At 46.8% G+C, this 14,970-nt stretch overlaps 1 protein-coding gene across 2 annotated transcripts in view; it reads left to right on the top strand.

The window, feature by feature from the left end:
* The window catches only part of LOC148022601 (alpha-mannosidase-like), a 172,534-nt gene that overhangs the window by 32,230 nt on the left and 125,334 nt on the right, over nt 1–14,970 (top strand). The window lies entirely within an intron of this gene.

Genomic DNA, 14,970 nt, shown 5'->3' with positions numbered 1-14,970 from the left:
CTCCTCGTGGTTGCGTTTTGCTGCAAGGCGGCCTTCTATCAGCTGGGCGACACTCCTCCTGGTGGCGTTTTGCTCTTCAGGCGGTTTTCTTCTCCTCTAGTGGCCCTCTTCTTGTAGGCGACTCCCTCCCAAGCTGCGTTTTGGTGTTTGATGGCTTTTGCATCAGCGTTTGCATCATCTCCAGTTGTGTTTACAGCTTTTGGTTCTTGGCAACCTCAGTTTCTTGCCATTCACAATTTGATTGGTGGTTGGTGATCCTTTTGGTGGTTATCCCTTAGCATTCGCACTCTTTGTTTGGTGTTTGCAGATTTAGAAGATGTCTTACCAGTTTTTAGGCTTCGATGCTCAGAGGATGAGCTTCTTTCTCATCATTCCTTTGAGCGGAGACGGGATTATCAGGAGTTTCGTGATCGACAACGGGGGGTGTCTCCTGGTACCCGTCCTTCCTCAGTCCATGCATCTCAGAGGGTTCCATATACCGTGAAGGTTTCATCAGCAAAGATTGCTTCCGATGTTCGTATGCCTTCCTTGATTCCCTCGATACAGGTGCCCATACTCCCTTTCTTTCCGAAGGAAGACAAGTTGGATGGCTCCAACTACTCCCTCTCGTCGTGTAAGGTGGAGTGCATCCTCGACACATTCGACCTATGGGAGCTTGTTTCTTCATTCATCGACCATCCCTCGGTGGATCTGTCAGATGGGGCTTCTATGGACCGTGAAGCCTTGTGGGATAGGCTCAACTCTTGAGCCCGTTCCTTTCTCTTTATGAGTCTTCACGACTCTGTTCTTGTTCATGTTCACAGGTTAAAGACCACGGCGGAAGTGTGGAAGAAGCTTGCATCTTTGTATTAGCATAAGACGTTCGCTCACAAGATTTCGTTGTAGAGAAGAAATGGCGGATGCTCAAACTTGATGATTCTTCTTCCATGAAGGAGCACATCACGAAGATGGCGGATATACGAGGCGAGTTAGCCTCTCTTGGTCGGGTGATTTCATTCGAGGATATGGCGATGATTCTCTTGACTCAGCTGCCCTCCCCTCGGTATGATGTCTTCTATACCAGCCTCATCACCTCGAGGACCCACGAGAAACTCCTATGGGAGGAACTTTTTCCGCTTGTCTTGGAGCATGACGAGTGTCTCAGAGAGGTGGGTGCCAGTGGCTCCACCAAGGCTTTTATTGCAGGTACTGGTGGCGGCAAGAAGAAGAAGTAGCAAAAGGAGAAGGCCAAGAAGAAGAAGTAGCAAAAGGACACGAAGGAGGAGGACAAGAAGGATGCAAAGGAGAAGAAGCCCAAGTGTCCACACTGTGGGAAGGGCACTCATCCCGAGGAGAAGTGTTGGCAGAAGTATCCCCATTTGAAGCCCAAGGAGGACTCGAAGGCGGCCCCAGCCACGGCAGAGTCTGCTTTTGTGCATGCCTTTGTTGAGGAGGATATAGCCCTAGCTTCTATCACTCAGGAGAAGCCTTGGCTAGTGGATAGCGGAGCATCTTCTCACATGACCTTTCGACAGGATTGGCTTCATCAGGATCTTTGTTCAAGAGGGGCACTGTTACCATTGGTGACAACTCTACAGTTCCTGTTCGCGGCATGCGGACTTTACCTCTGTTTTCTGATAGGCGGTCTTCTTCCGCTAAAGTTCATTATATTCCTGATTTGGGTTTTAACCTATTGTCTGTGCATGGTCTTACTCAGCTAGGTACCCGAGTCATTTTTACCCAGGATGCAGTCACATTGGAGGATATGCTTTTACAGGTGATGCTCTTTGGATAGGTACACAGGAGGGTGGGCTCTACACGCTCATAGCCTTGGCTGCGAAGGATTCCCACGAGCTTGGGCTACTTTGGCATGCTCCTTACGGGCATTTGAATTTTGATGCCATTCGGCGGGCTTCCAAGAGGAAGATGGTGGAGGGACTTCCAGATTTCCCTCCTCTTCACACTTTATGCCCCAGCTGCTTGAGGGGCAAGTAGCATAGGCAGCCTCACCCACAAGTTGCTTCCAGGAGGGCTACTTCCCCACTCGAGTTGGTACATACCGACCTTTGTGGACCGATGGGCACGGCCTCCCTTGGGAAGGCCAAGTATCTGATGCTAGTTGTGGATGACTTTAATCGTTGTGTGTGGCCTTATTTCTTGGAGTACAAGAGTGAGGTGTACTCCCGTTTTTGCGAGTGGAAGGTGTTTGTGGAGACCTAGACTTCTTCCATAGTTTGTGGCGTTCGAGCTGATCATGGTGGCGAGTTCACTTATCACCTTTTCTCTCAATTTTGCAGGGATCGTGGCATTCGGGTGGAGTATTCCCATCCGAACACATCATCAGAGAATGGTGTGGTGAAGTGTGCTAATCGGACCATGGTGGAGATGGCCTGATCCATGCTAAAGCATCGGAGTCTTCCTCATTCCCTTTGGGGTGAGGCGGTGGCTACGGCGGTGCATATACGCAACTGCTCTCCGACTTCGGCATTGCAGGACACGACTCCTTTTGAGGCTTTCTTTGGGAGGAAGCCTTCCGTGTCTCACTTTCGCATCTTTTGATGTGATGCTTTTGTCTATGTGGACAAGAAGAAGAGGAAGACAAAGCTCGACTCTAAGTCAAGACAAGTTATCTTCGTGGGCTATAGCACGACCACGAAGGGATATCGGCTCTATGACCCAACGACATGGAAGATTGAGGTGAGCAGGGATGTGATCTTTGATGAGGCTTCAGCCTCCGAGGATCCGATTGATGGTTCTATTACAGGTGCTTCTTCGTCATCGACGGACCCTCTCCCACCTTCTTTCCGTACTCTTCCTTGCAGGATGCCTCTTAGCTCCTCTCTTTCTTCTTAGGTTCCTCCCCCTCCTATTCCTCCTTCTTTTGTTCCCTCTACTTCTGCTTCCCCTCCCCCTTTGGCGGATGTGACTTCTTCCTCTTCGAGTACTTCCACCCCTTGAGCCTCCCCTCCGGAGTCTTCTAGGGATACACCGCCATTTGATGGGAACCTTCTTTAGATGAGAAGGATCTACGTTCCCTTGGTGAGGGGGAGTCCCTTTCTCAGACAGGTGCTTTGAAGGTTCCGGAGGCTTCTCGGTCCCCCTTGCAGCAGGCGGAGTCTCTCAGGCTTCCTTTGTGGTATCACCGGCTTATGCAAGATTCTGGTGTTACTCACTTTCCTGCTTCTTCTACAGGTCCCCTCCGATTAGCCTGATTACGGTCTCACCTTTCCCCACCCTCGATTACTTAGGGTTCAAGAGGCCACCTTTGGGAGTTCTTTGCAATCTTCGACACCCCAAATATCTTCTTCAGTACGAGTGGTGGCACTTTCTTCGCCATGAGATGATTTGAAGTTCGTGATCCATGAGTTTTCATATTCCCTTTCTCTTGCAGAGGGGGATTCGGAGGGGGATGTGCTCTCTTTGTTGGGTATGACTCATGCCTACGCTCACAGAGGAGTATTGGTGATCCGCGGTAGGACACTGGGGCACTTTTTACTCTCCTTGTGAGAGGTTTTCTCCCCCAAGTATATTATCTTTTATTTTATGTGCTTATGTTACACAATTCAGGCACTTATTGTGTTTTACACCTTTCTGGTGTGTGAATGCATATTAACAACCCTAAGGTTTAAGGGTTGTACTTTGTACTTGCATTATACTCTCTTTGGTAATTGCATTGGGAGTCGTGTCATCACTCTCTCTTCACTGTCAACTATGTACTCTTAGCTGAGCTTTGATCTTCCTCATCTCACATTTGGTATCATAGCAGGGATTTAGCTGAGCTTCAGCTCCTCCCTGTGAGAGTGCGCAATGGAAGAAGGAACACAAACACAGACACAGAGAGAGAGAGAGAGAGAGAGAGAGAGAGAGAGAGAGAGTAGAGTAGAAAATGAAAGAAGAAATACTGCACTGACTGAAATGAATGCTGAATACAATGATGTGGACTGATCAGTCCTTGCATGCAGCCTAGAGCGTTAGTGAGGGCACCAGATCAGGCTGAAATGAATGGCAGCACCAATGTTAGAGAGGAACGGGAGATAGAGTGCTGAAATCTGTAGAAGAGAGAGCGGGTGAGTGATTGGGGGGGACTGCTATATATAGCCCCCAGCCCCCAAATCTGGCCGACCTGCTGGTGACCAGCCATATCTGGCCGACCTGCAGAATGTCCTAAAATGGGCTGCCTGCCACTCGAGATGGAAATGCAAAGTTCAAACACACACAAATTCTGAATGAGCTGACAGAGCTCCTCTTTCTCTTGCCAAACTCTGACAAGAGTTCGCAACCAGAAGATGATAGGCTGACATGCTAACATAGGCAGGCGGACACCCCCTCTTAGATCCTGGGAGAGTTTGAAGACCCAACAACCTCATGTGATGAAGCAAAGAAGCCTTGGGCAAAGGCTTCGTGAAGAGATCAACCGCATTGTCCTCCATCGGATAGTAGGCCACCGCCAGCTTCGAATCCACAATCTGCTCTCTTGAACATAGTGGTACTGAACCTCAATGTGCTTTGCGTTAGCATGAAACACCGGGTTCTTGGCCTAAGCTAGGGCACTCTGGTTCTCCACGCGTAGCTCTGTAGGTCCTATCTGTGGAAAGCCAATCTTCTCCAACATATGACGGAGCCAAACTGCCTTCATAGCGGTTGAACATAAGACCTGATAGTCAAGCGCTGTGTAGAAGAAAGAGCTACAGTAGGCTGCTTCTTGCTACTCCAAGTGATAGCTCTCGATCCGAGGGAGAAGGCATATCCTATAGTGGATTGTCTCGAATCCACATGACCTACCCAATCCGAGTCACTCCATCGAGAAAGAGTGACCCCCTCTCCATACATGATCCCGTAGGATCGAGTCCCCTGTAAATACCGAAGAACACGCAAGGCAACCCTCCAGTGATCTTGTGTAGGAGTCTTCATGAAAGAAGACAACAATGGCTTGGGTACCTAGCTGTGTAAGATCACGGACATACAATAGGTTAAAGCCCAAATCCGGTACATAATGAACTCTGGTGAAAGAAGATTGCTTGTTAGAGAATAAAGTAAAGTCCCCATGCCCCAAAGAGGAACAATAGAGTTGTCACCAATGGTGAATGTGCCCCCTCTAGAACGGATGTCTCTGTGCAAGAGCCTCCACAACCGTAGAAGGCTCAGAATCCTGAAGAATCTGTGACATAAGAGCATAGTTCACATAGAGTGAACTATCTTGTTGGGCTTGTAATCAGGCCTCTAATCGGGCTGATCTGCGTGGACTTGAAGGAGTAGTAGGAAAGTGAGTGACACCTGAATCTTGCATAAGTTGCCTTTACCATCGAGGAATCTGGATAGACTCCTCTTGCTAGTTGAGGGAGACTAAGTAGCCTTCGGAACTTGCAAAGCACTTGTCTGTGGAAGGGACTCCCCCTCACCAAGGGAAGGTATATCCCTCTCAACTGAAGAAGGCTCCCCCTCGGACGAATGAGTCTCCCAAGAAGACTCCTAAGGGGAGGTTGAAGGGGTAGAAGAACACGATGAAGAAGTAGTCATATCCGCCAAAGGTGGAAGGGAAGCGGGGTAGAGGGTAAAGAAGGAGGAGGAATAGGAGCCGAAGAAGACTCCTAAGGGGAGGTTGAAGGGGTAGAAGAACACGACGAAGAAGTAGTCATATCCGCCAAAGGTGGAAGGGAAGCGGGGTAGAGGGTAAAGAAGGAGGAGGAATAGGAGCTGAAGAAGGAGGGGTGCTAAGAGGCAACTTGGAAGGAAGAAGACGTATTGAAGGTGGGGGGGGGGGGGTCAGTGGATGATGAAGTATCACATGCAAGAGAACCATCAATCGGATCCTTGAAGGTTGCAGCCTCATGGAAGATCACATCCTTGCTCACCTCAATCTTTCGTGTTGTCGGGTCATAGAGCCAATATCCCTTCATGGTCGTGCTATAGCCCACGAAGATAAGCTTTCTTGACTTCAAGTCGAGGTTCGTCTTCCTCTTCTTCTTGTCCACATGGACAAATGCATCACACACAAAGATGCAAAAATGAGATACGGAAGGCTTCTTTCCAAAGAAAGCCTTATACGGAGTCATGTCCTGTAAAGCAAAAGTTGGAGATTGGTTGTGGATGTGAACCGTAGTAGCCATCGCCTCACCCCAAAGAGAATGAGGAAGACTCTTATGCTCCAGCATCGAACGGACCATCTCCAGCGTGGTTCGATTCACATTCTCCACTACAACATTCTTCGGTGGTGTGTTCGGATGGAAATACTCCACCCAAATGCCGTGGTCCTTGCAAAACTGAGAAAAGAGGTGAGAAGTAAACTCGCCACCATGATTTGCTCGTATGCCATGGACTTTGGTAGTAGTTTGCATCTCCGTAAACACCTTTCACTCGCAAAATTGGGAGTATGTCTCGCTCTTGTACTCAAGAAAATAAGGCCACACATAATGATTGAAGTTGTCAACAATCAACATCAAGTGCTTGGCTTTCCCAAGGGAGGCCGTGCCCATAGGTCCGCAAAGATCGGTATGCACCAACTCCAGCGGTGAAGAAGCGCTCCTAGAGGCAACTTGTGGATGAGGCTGCCTATGCTGCTGGCCCCTCCAGCAGCTAGGGCATAAAGTGTGAAGAGGAGGGAAATTGGGAAGTCCCTCCACCATCTTTTTCCGAGAAGCCTATCGTATCGCATCAAGATGAAGATGCCCATAATGAGCATGCCAAAGCAACCCAAGCTCGTGGGAAGACCGCGCGGCTAAGGTTGTGAGCTTTTAGAACCCACCCTCTTGTGTACTTGTCCAAAGATTTGCACCTGTAGAAGCATCCTCTATGGTAACTGCATTCTAAGTAAAAATGACTCGGATACCTAGCTGTAGAAGCATCCTCTATGGTAACTGCATCCTAAGTAAAAATGACTCGGATACCTACCTGTGTAGACAATAGGTTAAAGCCCAAATTTGGTACATAAAGAACTCTGGTAGAAGAATACTATTTTATGGAGAATAAATGTAAAGTCCCCATGCCCCGAGTAGGAACAGTAGAGTTGTCACCAATGGTGATTGTGCCCCCTCTAGAACGGATGTCCTGTCACCAGAAGCCAATCCTTTCTAAAGGTCATGTGAGAAGAAGCGCCACTATCCACGAGCCAAGGCTTCTCTTGAGTGGTAGATGCAAGGGTTGTATCCTCTTGACAAATACATGCACAAAGATGGACTTTGTCGTGGCTAGGGTCGCCTTCGAATCTTTCTCCTTGGACTTCAAATGGGGGTACTTCTGCCAACACTTGTCCTTGGGATGAGTGCCCTTCCCACAATGTGGACACTTGGGCTTCTTCTCCTTCGAATCCTTTGTGTCCTCTTCCTTCTTGTCCTTGGCCTTCTCCTTCTGCTTCTTCTTCCTGCCGCCTGCGCCTGCAGTAAAAGCCTTGGAGGAGCCAGAACCTTTGGCCCCCACCTCTTTGAGTCGCTCCTCATGCTCCAAGTCAAGTGGTGAAAGCTCCTTCTATAAGAGTTTCTCGCAGGTCTTTGAGGTGATGAGGCTGGTGTAGAAAACATTGAACTGGGGAGATGGTAGCTGAGTCAGGAGAATCATCGCCATATCCTTAGAAGAGATCGTCCGTCCAAGAGAGGCAATCTTCCCTCTCATATCCTCCATCTTCGTGATGTGCTCCGTCATGGAAGAAGAATCATCAAGACTTAACATCCACAATTTCTTCTCAAGGGACATTTTGTGGGCAAGCGTTTTGTGTTGATACAAAGACGCAAGCTCTTCCACACTTCTGTTGCGGTTTGCAACCTGCGAATATGTACAAGAACAAAATCGTGTAGACTCACGAAGAGAAAGGATTGGGCTTGAGAGTTGAGCCGATCCCATAAGGTTGCACAGTCCATGGAGGCCCCATCATCAGGGTCCTCTTTGGGACGAGCAATCGGTGAAGAAACAAGCTCCCATAGGTCGAAGGTGTGGAGGATACACTCCACCTTACAAGACCATAATGAATAGTTGGAACCATCCAATTTGTCTTCCTTGGGTAAAGAAGGGAGTATAGGTACCTGAATAGAGGGAATCAGAGAAGGCATATGAGCATTTGATGGAGGCTTCTCTGATGGAGCCTTCACTATAGATGGAACCCTCTGAGATACATGGATCGGGTTTGAGGAGACTTCTCCCGTCGTAGATCACGAAACTCTTGATATTCACGTCTCCACTCAGAGGAGTTTCGAGAAAGGAGCTCCTCCTCTGAGTTATCAAAGCTTGAGAATTGGTGAGACATCTTCCGAATCTGCAATCACCAAGCAATCGGCAACACAAGATAGAAAGAGAATGTGCCGACTGCACAAAAATTGTCACCAACCACCACAAATGCTGCTGCCTTGGCCCAGGAGATGTCATCTACAGCCAAATGCAATGCCAGATGAAGTCGTCTCCTCTTGAGAATGTTGCTTGCAGCCAAACACAATGTCTGATGTGGTCACCTCCTCCAGATGATGCTGCCTCAACAAAACGCAAGGTGGGGAGTGTTTGGATATGGCCACCTCAGCTGTGTTTGATGATGGAAGGTTGAGGGTTGATGGCTGGTGTCCTCTGTTAAAAATCTCTCCTCCGTGCTCTCTGGTAGGCAATGATACCATGTGAGAGTGCGCAACGGAAGAAGGTACACGAACACACAGAGAGAGAGAGAGAGAGAGAGAGAGAGAGAGAGAGAGAGAGAGAGAGAGAGAGAGAGAGAGAGAGAGAGTTATATTAACGTACGAAAGGCCAAGGTGGCCTATGAGACCAAAACGTTGCATACGAAATGTTTGGGAAACTTTCCAGGTCCCAGTAAAGCTACCATCTAATGCTATGATAAACTAATTGAGTAGGTACAAGGTGGTATATGGGCTGGGTACAATTCATCTGTGTTCCAAGTATGGTGTGGAACTGCTCATGCAGGTTGGTCATCCAAAAATATCCCGCATGGGTCTATCTAACATCAAGAGGCTGAATCAGTGGGGCAGGGCCCTCCAGTGGTGGTGTAGTATCCCTTGTATCCTCGACATGTGCCTCCTGTTGGGGCCTAGGCCGGTTGGGCATGGGCGTCAGGCTTTGCTTCTTGCCGTGGCTATGGCTAGGGTGGGCCCCTGCGGCCGCCGGGAGGTTAGTGGGGCTGGTGGGGGCTTAGGGGTGGGGATGGTAGAGAGAGAGAGAGAGAGAGAGAGAGAGAGAGAGAGAGAGATCTTAGGTAGCCTGATGGTCTGATGTAAATATTGCTACTTAATTTAATTATGTGAGAGAGAGAGAGAGAGAGAGAGAGAGAGCAGAAAATGAAAGAAGAAATACTGCACTAACTGAAATGAATACTGAATACAATGATGCGGATTCATCAGTCCATGCATGCAGGCCGGACCGTCAGGGAGGGCACCAGATCAGGCTGAAATGAATGGCAGCACCAATGTTAGAGAGGAATGGGAGATAGGGTGCTGAAATTTGCAGAAGAGAGTGCGTGTGCGTGATTGGAGGGGCTACTATATATAGCCCCCACCCCCCAAATCTGGCCAACACGGCCAGCCAAAACTGGCCGTTTGGCCCTAAATCTGGCCAACCTGTGGAGAATGCCCTAAAATGGGCTTCATGCCACCCGAGAAAGAAATTCAAACACACACAAATGCTGAATGAACTGATAGAGCTCCTTTGTCTTCGGCCTGACTTTGATAGGAGCTCACAACTAGGAGATGATAGACTGTTATGCTAAAATAGGCAGGCAAACACTCCCAACCAGGTCAGCTCAAGCCACTAGTGCCGGATTTGTATGCTGGTTGCAGCACGAGCACCGCTTCTATCCAAACTAGCAGCCAACGCCATGTGTCTCGCCAACAGCCAACATCAGTAGCATTGCTCCCGGTTGCCTGCAGTGCCACCAGTTGCCAGCTTTGCATGGTTTGAAGCAAGCTCCACAAGCTTGGTATGCAAAAATTGATGCCTTTTACTCAGCCAAGGGTTCATTAACAGGTCATCGAAGTCTACTTTTTATGTATGCAAAGAGGGGGGATCCATGCTGGTCATAGGTCTTTATATAGATGATCTTTTGCTCACAGGGACACATGCTGATCAGATTTTAGCATTCAAGAAAAATCTGCAGCAAACTTTTGAGATGTTAGATTTCGGGTCTTTGCACTACTATTTGGGCATTCAGTTTATTCATGATGCTAGAGGCATTGCGTTGTCACAGTCCAGATATATTGGTAGATTCCTTGATAGGTTTGGCCTATAGGATTGCAAGCCAGTTTGCACATCAATGGAGACTGGACTCAAGCTGTCTTTGCACGATGATAGTGATTTGTTTGACATCCATACATGTGCTCTAGCAGTTGGATGTCTCATTTACTTATGGAACACAAGGCCAGATATTCAGTTTGCATTTTCAGCCTTGAGTAGATATATGCACAACCCATGCATGTCACATTGGCAAGCTGTAAAGCATGTTTTTTGTTACTTGTAGGGTACTAGGACTCTTAGACTGCTTTATGCCAAGGGGGGACCACTGCAACTACATGCTTATAGTGATTCAGGTTAGGCTGGTGATTTGATTCATGTCACTCTATGATTGGAAATTGTTTCTTTGGCTCATCTTGTATCTCTTGGCTTAGCAAGAAACAATCCACTGTCGCCACATCGTCTTGTGGAGCTGAATACAAGGCAGCTTTCACTACCACAATTGAATGTGTATGGTTGAGATGTTTGTTGGTTGATCTTGATGTATCTGTCATGGAGCCTAGTCCTTTGTTTACTGACAATTAGAGTGCCATTGCCGTGGCACGAAACCCAATGTTTCATGCATGCAAGAAACACATAGAGATCCACCATCACTTTGTCAGAGAGAGGCTACATGCAGGAGATATCAGCCTTGTCTACTGTCCTACCACTAGTAATGTGGCAAACATATTCACCAAAGCTCTTTCTCGTGACAAATTTGAAGCATTTCGCAATGCTTTAAAATTTGATCTCCTTTGGTAGATGATCCTTGCATGTTGATCACTTTTCACTATAGGGGGGTTTGTTGGGTATGACTCATGCCTTCTCTCACAGAGGAATATCGGTGATCCGCGGTAGGACATTGGGGCACTTTTTACTCTCCTTATGACAGGTTTTTCCCCGAGTTATATTATCTTTTATTTTATGTGCTTATGTTACATAGTTTGGGTACTTATCGTGTTTTACACCTTTTGAGTGTGAACGGTCATTAACAACCCTAAGGTTTAAGGGTTATACTTTGTACTTGCATTATACTCTCTTTGGTAACTGCATTGGGAGTTGTGTCTTCGCTCTCTAACTCTCTTCACTGTCAATTGTGTACTTTCAGTTGAGCTTTGATCTTTCCCATCTTACACTCTTTGCCCTTAGAGGGGTTTCCTACTTTGACTTCAGATGGCGCCCTTGCACCTCCAGCCTCAGAGGGGGCACCTACTCAACATAGAGTTTTTCACTCGCCCTTTACTCTTTGGGGATGGCTGTCTTCGAGCAGTCATTTCTCCTATTGATATTGAGGCCTTCAAATTTCTTCCAGCATGGAGTTACAAAGCTAGTGGCTTCTCCCCCGAGGTGGAGTCGGATTCTATGTTTCATCGCGTCTACTATTCCTTACTATAGGTTACCTTTTAGGTAGACATCTTGGATATCTAGGATCTTTACGTCTTCTTATCTCTCTTCTTGCTCGTTCTTCATCCCTTTTTGGGCTTGAGAGAGGGTCTTGAGAAACTACTTCTTCAGTAATGCACTTCATTTAGGGTTTCACAATGACAGCTACAAAAAGGGCTAGTGTTCACATTCTGGTCACTTTTTGAGTGGGCATCCACACAATGGTGCGCCACCCCCTAGACAGCTTATGCCTATAAATAGGCAGTCACTTTATTGATTCTTTCCACAGTCAACACCAACTTCTCTCATTCTTCACCCCTCTTCTTCTGACACTCTTCTCTTCTCATGCTGCTGTTGTCCACACCCTTATTGCAGTTCGTGGCCTTCTCCCACCATCTTCAGCTGGCACATATTCCCTACAATTGGCCATAACACTCTTACCATGGCGTTAGTCCTTTATAGCTAGCGATCTCTTCCACTCCCTTCAAGCTTCACTAGATTTGCGTTTGGTTGCTTGGAGATCTACTCCATATTTGATGTCACCTTCCCCAACCTGGCGTCACTCCACATTGGGGTTAGATTCTGCAATCCCAGGTACCTGCCTTTTTGGGTTGACAGGCCTTCACAGATTGCGTTTACCCTCTTGGTGGTTGTCCTTTTATCTGGTGTCATCATCTATTCCCTAGCATCAGCATCTAGGTTGCTCTCCCTGTGTTTGACAGCTCTGACACACTCCGAGATTTGCGTTTTGCTGCCCAGACCATCCCCTCGGCATATGAGGATCGGGATTTGCTCCCTCAATAGTTGGAGATCATCTTCCACATCTTTGACGGTATGAAAGGACTATAGTTTCGCTCCCTCAATATCTGTTCTTTACCTTCCAATGATTACTTCAATAGCCCATTGCTCGGAGGATTGCGTTTCGCTCCCTCCACTGTGTAGATTTCCACAGGTGTTGCCGCCTAATTTAGACAGGACAGTGCAATTATCTTTTGAGCTTTGGCTCCATTGTATCAACTTTTCTCTTGATAGTATTATTCAGTGTGTAATCGGGGTGTTTTTCTTGTGTTTCTTAGTTTTTCTTCTCTCTTAGTGTTTGCCGTACACACTGTGTTTCTCCCCGCAAACCCTACTCTCTGTCTGGTCTCTTTGTCATTTTTTGACACTTAGCAGAGGCCAACCAAGCACTACTCGAACCTTTTCTAGGTCATTTCGGATGCCATTAACTGAGATGACATGTTCAAAATACAAGAGCTTGGTATGACAAAATCTGCACTTCAATAGTTTGTAAATAAGCAGTCTCATCTTAAGAGATGTAAGATGATACACAAATGCTGTGCATGCTTCTCCAATGACTTACTTCAAACAAGCATGTCATTGAGGAAAACGAGTATCCATTTTCGAGATATAGAGGAAATAAATCATTCTCTGTGGGGTGGAAATTGGCGGGAGCATTTGTTAATGGAAAAGGCAGGACCAAAAATTGATAGTGTCCATATAGTGTACGAAACACAGTTTTGGGGAAATCCTTAGGAGCTATCCATATTTGATGGTATCCAGATGAACTTGGTAAAGTAAGGTGCATCTCAAAGTCAATCAATAAGATTATCCATTTGAGGTGAAGACACTTGGAAGATATGCTAGGGTTTGCGGTGCAGCTGGTCACATGCAATAGTATATAGCTGGGCAGTAGCTGGAAGAGCGAAGTTGGATGTTAGGCAGCCTGCATTGCTTCAAAACACAGGCTGGAAATTGATGTAGCTGATGCAGGACAGTAGGGCAGCCTGCTGAAATAAAAACACAGCAGTTTGGAGCTGTAGTAATCAAGTCGCCACTAATGGAGAGGTGGCTTGACTTTGTGGCAACAATTGGAGATGGTGACAGCTGTAGATAGGGCGCATGGGGCTGGAGAGGTGACAGCAATTGGGTGAAGGATGCACAATGACATGATAAAGGAGACTGATGGCTGAACCGAATAGCATAAGTGGCTAAGCACACTATCTATTTATAGATGAGGAGCCAACAGAATTTGATAAGTTTGCTTAGGGGATAAGAAAGTCTTCTTAGCATTAAAGTTTGAGTTTTGGGGCTGTTTTTAATAAGTTAATTAAAGTGTAAGAAGAAATGCTCCTTTTTGAGCTTAATATCCCCTCAGGCCCAAAATTGAAAGAAGAAAGGGATTGCAAGTATAGTTCACCCCGTGTTTATTGTGAGACGTCCCATCCCAAAGTAGCTAAGGGGTTGGTCATGTGAAGAAAACTGCTAGGGTTTGCACTCAGGACACACAGAGTGTACTACCAGGACAGAAACACAAAGAGACAGACACGGACACAGAGGGCAAAACTCAAACCCTAAATGCAAAACTCAAAAACTCAAACCCTAAACGCAAAACTCAGAACTCAAACACAGAAACTCAAACACAAACAGAAGAAGCGAGAGAGAGAACACAACTCTGAAGTGAATGAATGCTGTAAATGAATGTAAGAGTGTACAGTGTGCTCAAATGCAGAGCAATGTTGGAGTGTGACGTCAACTGGAGACGCATCCCAAGTATATGACCACCAATCTGAGTGTAGGAGTGCTGAATAGTGAATGGCAGCAGGCTGGTCACCAAAATGCAGTAGTCTGGAGGCTGGAAATTGGTAAATGCAACTGTGTACCACCGATCATCGGAGGTTGGAAACACTTAGCTTGGGAGTTCAAAGGGCCATCCGAGATAGGCCAAGGCATTGGACAAAGGGTGCTTGATGGTTATTGAGTGGCCAACGAAGATTTGCAAAGATGATGTACCACCACTTTGAACTTAGAAAAAAAATTAAATGTGCTCATGGGGAAAAGTAAAGGGATGGTTTGCTTACAAATCACAAAACAGATAGTATGTACTTAGCTACTTGTAACGGTGTTGATGATGAAGGGAAAAAGAAAAAGGGGTGAAGAGATATGTACTGCCGATGGAGAGACAACTTAGGATTTGCTCATTGGTGCTCTGCATAATGAGATGCATGGAGGATTGCTAAATGATGAGAATGTGCATGCAGCAAGGTGACATTGTCATGGGGAGAAATTGTCCACTTGCCCAAGCACCCTTTTACAAAGGTGGTGATGATCATGCAATGCAAAGGTTGAATATGTAGTGAAGGGAGACCAATGTCACACACAATGCCAAAACTTGTACGGACCAAGTGTAGGGTAGGAACCCTTGCTCAACCACGGATGTCGATACCAAAGGAGAAAGGGAAACCTGATATGGGTCTTTGTGTGGTGTTGAGAACCATGAAGAAGAATGAAGATGGTGGAATATAAAGCACCCTAGCTGGAGGAGCTATGGAGAAGCAATAGTCGTCGTAGTGTGGAGGGATGCCTAAAGATTTGCTTTAGGAGGGGAAGCCTCCATGTTGGTAGAAGGGCAAGCATAGT

This window comes from Lygodium microphyllum, chromosome 16 (genome assembly GCF_053477565.2).
Source record: "Lygodium microphyllum isolate KBCC chromosome 16, Lygodium_microphyllum_v1.1.10, whole genome shotgun sequence".
Classification (NCBI taxonomy): Eukaryota; Viridiplantae; Streptophyta; class Polypodiopsida; order Schizaeales; family Lygodiaceae; genus Lygodium; species Lygodium microphyllum.
The sequence above is the reverse complement of the archived record's forward strand: the minus strand, read 5'-3'. Positions and strand labels throughout refer to the sequence as shown.